Below are 6758 nucleotides of genomic sequence, written 5' to 3'. Positions count from 1 at the left end.
GTTTCAGTTCCAATATTTTTTATCTTTATACTCATCTCACCGGGAAAATTAAAAAAAAAAAAAAAAAAAATATATATATATATATATATATATATATATATATATATATATATATATATATATATATATATATATATATATATATATAGCACATTTGACCAGCTTTTGTTTTTGATAAGGCGAAAGGAGGAGAAATAGCTGCTTCCTGGTTGCTAATATGAGTCACGACTGGAGTGATGGATTTCTGTAAAAATAAGTTTTCTTCATGGGCAAAATGTCTCCTTTTTGTTATTGTTCACGTGACTGGAGGGTCTGAATTGTATCCTTCTATGCTTGGATATTTGTAGAAAGGGCAAAGGGGCAGGCTGACAAGGATGTGATGTAATGTGAATACTAAGTGGCGTCTTTTTGAGCTGTACATTCAGAACAGTGGCTGATTTATGTAAATTAAATCTCAGGGTTTTTTTTGTTTGTTTTTTTTCCCCTTCTTCTCTAAAGCAAGCTAGTTTGCAGCAGAGGAAAAGGTTGCACTATATGCTGTCAGGGGCTGATCCTGAATCCCCATCATTGTGTGAAGCTATGGCCAGACATGGTCCGGATCCTTATGGGATTCTTCTCACCACGGGGGTTTTATCTAGTGTTTCTAAGGTTTAGACACGTTCCTATAAAGACAGTTGTAATCAGTGGTGGTGCCGGCTGGAAAAAGTACAAAAACCTCCTGCCTCGCTGGAGCTCCTGATTGCCAGATTCTACTTGAGATGTTGAGAATGAGTAAGGTTGCTTATGTCCAGTCTGTCTGCAAGAAAATTCCCACCCTTTGTTGTGAACGAAAGGTCACTTGATAAAAACCTGCAATCAGTTGTTCTGGAAATATGATGAAGCGCCACAACCAGTGTTTTTCCACATAGAAGGTTATATACTCTTTTATTTATTTCTGTATGCAGAGTTGGCTGTGGCCTTCAGCAGAAATTCATTTGTAGACACAAATCCAATTTATCAAATTGTCATTGATCAGTATTTAAAGGTCAACATGCTGCGATTAAAACTGCATGTAACTTTTTCCAGAATTTTTTATTTTTTACTTATTTTTTTTTTTACGTATTTGTTGAAGGTGACACCATGTTGTGAGAGATAATCTGTGCAAAAACAGTCAAGTTCCTCTGACTTCTCCCAGTGATCCCAGTGCTATCTAGAATTGACTAATCAGAGCCTGGACGCAGGTCTTTGCGCTTGTCAATCACAATCATGTGTGGCCCAGCTCAAACCACTCCTCTTTCCCCCTTCCTCTCTGCTGCCATTGCAGCTTTTATCCAACAGCAGAGCCAGTTTTGAATGCTAAGGCTAGCTAGCATAGCCGCTGATAAACAGTTTTCCTGGTCTGTAAATTTTCTCTGCCATTAGTTCATTTATCAGCGACTAAATGACGCTAATTTCTTCAAACATTAATAAGGAAGAGGTGGAGGAGATCAATCTTTTCACGGATTATCTGTCTCATATTACACTGTCACTACAACGTGACCCTTTTAAACGTGTAAAAATGTATTCTTTATGAAACTTACACACTGCAGCTTTAAAGCAATGAAATCATTGCTTTAAAGCTGTGAATGTAAATTCACAGCTTTAAATTTGTAAATGCCTTAACAAGAGGAACATGACAGTTGTCCAGGAAATGTCTGTGCAGCAGCTCTTGAAGAAATGACTCCAGTTGAATTACGCTCCTCATGAATCCCCCTACAATTATAGGATGAGCTTCAGTTCACTTTCCTCCAAAGGTTGAAGCTGTTACTGTTGTATTTGTTTTTAGGCCACACATTTTCCTTCCACTCGACTTTCTGCGAACAGGTCATTTCTTTAGTAGTAAATGGTTTCCCTCCTTGTTGTGGGGGGGGTGTCAGTGACTGACTGTCAAGTAAATACATTTTGTCTCATCGTCATGTTGAAGGGTTCAGTGCTTCACGGTTTTGCATGAGGTTCTTGTTGCTTTGTTTGCTTTAAAGCAAACATGCCTTTTGTCACAGTCTATTAGGCCTTATGATTTTCGTAGAGAGCAGTGTTTCCTTTCCTCCTTGTACTCTCCCCATGAAAGTAATTTCCTTGTCGTTTCATGAATATTAAAAATTCATATGCCCGTGGGGTTGTTTTGCCTGAAGAGACAAACAGAACCGCCTCTGATTAAACAGCAAGTGAACATTTTGCTTTTCAATTTGACTTCCAATGATTTTTGACTTAATTATTTTTAAGGATATTTAACCTTTAAATGTCTTTGTAAATGTATTTGTATTTGTGTCAAAATCTTTTTTTTTTTTTTTTACAAATATTGAATAAACAACATGATGGAAAATTAAAAGAGCTGCTTAAGATCTCCTTTAGATATTCAAGGAAAACTTAAGAGTTGCAGAATTTCTTTTTTGTTGTTGATGTTTTTACTAACAAAAGACCCTTCAGTTTAGGCTCTACTGATCACCGTTTGTTATGACATTTATCATCCAAAATAATAACACTATCAAGTAAATGCTTGCGTTTTTGCTTTTCAAACAACTGAAGCTGCAGTCCACCCCCCTCAAACCTCCCATGTGGTTTTTATTTATTTATTTTTGACAGGAAAATTACAAGATAATGCAATATCAGTTGAATTTTCTGTTTTTAGCAACAAACACTTGACTGGTCAAGCTCAATAACAGCTCCCAGCACCATTAAATAAGGCTCAGCATGTTGTTAGCCACTCAAGTTCTCCACATTTATAGATTACTTCTCTCTGAGGAAAAACACCAGAATTGGCAAAACAAAACTTGGGACTGGAAAGAGGATGGTGAAGCAACGATTCAAAATGCGGCGTCATTCTGCAGCCTACAATCAGCTTTTACATCACTGTCAGAAAACTCATAATTCCAACTCCGTTGGCCAACATGTAAAATTTAAGTAGCAAATCTTCATTTACTTTTTTTAATGTGCTTGAATTTGGATTATGAGAATCTCTAAAGTCCCCCTCAGGATAATAACCAGCTTTCTAATAGATCCAAATTGAACATTATTGCACAGTCCTGTCTGATGGCGCGAATTTGCAGTTGAGATTGTAAACATGATAAATCTGTTAAACATAAATGTGCAAGTCTTTTCACTGAAGACTTGTTAGGAATTTCAGAAATGTTTCTCATGTCTACAGTTCTACTGCACTGAGAGAAAACACACAAGGTAAATGTGAACTTGTTGGTTCACTTAGAGCTGAAAAATCGAGTTTGATCGAAATATTCAGTTTCTACGACTTTTGCAAAGACAACCTTGACGCCCTGCAACCCATTCCATACTTTTTCTGCAGTGCTGTTTTGAATTTCTTTCTTTTTTTTCTTGTTCTAACAGGTTTTTCTACAATGTGACTTGCCTTCAGTTGCTTCCTTCACCTCGCTGGGTGCATCCTCAGTTTTCCCCTAAATTTTTTTTTTTTTTTTTTTTTTTTCATTTTGTGCATCTGCCAAGAGCCATATACTTAAAGAACACCAACCTGTCTAAACAGAGCATCACCAGAATAAAAAAAATAATAAGATAGACTGCAGCTGCAAGACTGAGGTGCTGGTTCAAATTTTAGTGCTTTGACCAGAAGCTAGTAGCCTCATGATGCAATCTCAGAGAGGAAATGGCAACGCAGGTAGGCTACCTAATGGTCACTTTGGCTTTCAGAAAAGTAGGAAACTTATCCCTGATGTGCAAAACTGACATTTAGTCCATTTAACACAATGAGAAATGCTCTGAAGCCTCTCCATCAAGAAGAGTTTATTATTTTTCTTTTTTGCACAAAAGCCCAACGATACAGACGTGTTTAAGCCTCTTCACAGCCTAAATCTGGCTGCAATCCCTAATGACAATGCTTTTTAGTACACTCGGGAGTGCTTTGTAGCAAATCTGTGAAAACATGCCTAACAACTTGCTAAAAGCATCGCAGTTATCCACTTCATCAGTGTAACCGAGTGCTCCTTTGATTCATGATTACCCTGCGATGTTCTTACATTTTCAGAACCTACTTCCAAGAACTGGGCCTTCCACTCCGCCCTTTCCACCAAACGGATGTATATTTATGGCTTTCTGTGACGGTCACCCTGGGGAAGGCTGCAGCAGTGACCCAGATCATTTCCCCCCTTATCTGTTCTTCCAACAGTACACCAGCTTTTTTTTTTTTTTTCCTCCAAAATGACCTTTTCACTTTTGTCAGATTTTCATCTAATTGCCTGGTTTCCTAACAGGATGCCTGTACGGCATGCATTTCCTCTTCTAATGCCTGCCATTTAAAAAGTCTTCCACTTCTTACTCATTTCCTGACGGTAACGGTTGGTGAACTCAGATATCACTCAGGCTTGGTAAAGCTTGTGACAACGAGTCACGCATCTCTGTGTAAAAAAAAAGGCCATTAAGACTTTAAACCTTTGTTGAAAGACAGAAATTTTAAATGCTACATCTGGAGGGAGTCACAGAGAATATCACTTCTATTCATAATCTACTTGAAACAATGAGGCAATTGTGTTGCCAGACAATTTGTGATAATTGCCACTTAGGTTGTGCGATGGTCTCCTCTTTGTTAGCAGCATTTTCTCAATGCTCAGTTTGAGTCATAGTTAATTACTGATCTCTGCCAGCCAGCTCATCCTTTTCATAGCGAAAGTGCAGGAGCCTCTGAAGTCTTGCTACCTCTGTGACAACTGAAGCCTAGTGTGCCTTCAGTTCGAGGCACCTCAAATTACTGCCTGCATCTGCTTCTTGCTGGGACAAATGAAAGGTCTACTCTGAAACAACAAAAGATTCAATGGACAATTATTTACACATTTACAACATGGCAGGTGACTGCCCTGCTGTATCAACTGACATCAGTGTGTGTTTGAGTGTGTGTGTGCGCTGAGCAGAGCAGAGCAGCGGATGACCAAAGAAGAAAGCACTTGAGTTTTTTTTTTTTTTCCTGCTGTGATAACGCTTTGAGCTCGATCAAAGATTCACAGCTCCAGGTAAGACGGTATGGATTCCATGCATTGTTATCTTGATTTTATGACTTCAGATGAGTTAAAATTGCAACAAAAGGGTCACAATTGACAAGTCACTGCCTGAACTTCCCTCTCATCTAACCATGGTTTGAAAAAAAGAGTTTTCATTGTTATTGAGGGTTCTTATGATTGTTTTTAACCCTTTCATGCGCAGTGGTCACTACAGTGGACAGCTATCTAAAAGCCATTTTCTTGTGCTTCTTGTGGATTTTTATGTTAAAAATGAACACAGAGCACTGAAGTGGACACTAAGGCATCATAAAATACACTATCAACTACTGGCCATCAGCTGCAAATGCAAGAAATTGTTTTTGTTAAATCCAATATGGCCGACAGACCCGGTCCCTCCTTCTACTGTAGACGACTCTTGCAGGTAAAATAAATATTGTGACATCAGATAACCACTAAAGAACAATACTACTGATGTATTTTTCAAATAACAACTTTATATTTGGAGAAAATTACAATTGATTACATAAAAAACATAAAATAAAATAATTTTTACAAATTTTTCTCTCTACCTTTTTATGCCTTTAGAAAATAAAAAAAAATGGAAAAAAAAATCCTGACACAAAGGATCATAATTCATGCATGAAAGGGTTAAGGTTTAATTATTTCAAAGCAGAATGTAAAAGGCTGCAAAGATGCTTATGACTGGTGTTTCCACTCATTCTGCTGATTTTAGTTAGTTAAAATACTGAACTCCTTAATGTGCTGTGAAAGGTTAATGAACTGAACCATCACTTTGTTGATTTGATAAGTTTCACTGCACATGAGTTCCTTCACCCTGTAATTACACCAGAGGGTTCATTGTCGTCATAAAAAGAAACAGCAAAAGATATTCAAGTTCTTAGTGTCTGACTTTCAGACACTAAGATAGAGTTGTTGATAGAGTTAAAGCCATATGTGGGCACAAGATTTGCATATAAATGAAGTTCAGATGCTGTAAATAAAAATTATTACTAGTCTGTCCAAACAACCATGCCTAATGTGGAAAAGCATTTGCTTGTTGTTGCCCTTGGTGAAAACATCTGCCATCAAGTGTGTCTTTTACATCACCAATGTAGGAATTATGGCCCATTTATCTTTGCAAGCTTGTTAAAATCAGTTTTTTGTAACAACAATGTCCTCATCTATGGTCATTTTACAGCATCTCAATCAAATTTTAGTCCAAACTTTTTGATTAGGCCAACCCAAAACCTTTTTTATACATATTATTCAGACTTGCTAGTGTGCTTCAAAACATAACTCGACTGTAGAAATCAACATAAGTTGACAAATAAATAAATAAATAAATAAATACAATAAACTTGAATTTCATTTAGCAACAAAACAAACCCGCTCACTTAAAAATACCAGTCTGCGGTTAATTTAGTTTATTATTATTCTCAAAATGCCTACTTGCTTTCAGGCTTACCCAGATAACGTTCTCACCTCATCACTCAAACTGCCCATGGCAGGAGCAGCAAGGTGATCCGGTCCCATAGATCACTCAGGTAGTTCTGGATCAGCTTCAGTTTTGAGAATATCTCCTTTGCTGAGAACACAGTTGCAAAATTTATGAGCGCGGTCTCAGGAAGTTCTGAACCCTGATGCTTCACGCGCCTGGACGTCTAAAATATCTTAGGATTGATCCTGCAAAAGCAGAACTCCTTGACTAAACAGGCTAAATAAATCAGCAGCATATACGATAATTGCAGCAATGTTGCTCTAACGCAGATATTCATCTATTTT

This window comes from Poecilia latipinna, unplaced genomic scaffold, assembly GCF_001443285.1.
Source record: "Poecilia latipinna isolate Pla-1442-1.1 unplaced genomic scaffold, P_latipinna-1.0 Scaffold398, whole genome shotgun sequence".
In the NCBI taxonomy this organism is placed as follows: domain Eukaryota; kingdom Metazoa; phylum Chordata; class Actinopteri; order Cyprinodontiformes; family Poeciliidae; genus Poecilia; species Poecilia latipinna.
This window is presented reverse-complemented; position numbering follows the sequence as displayed.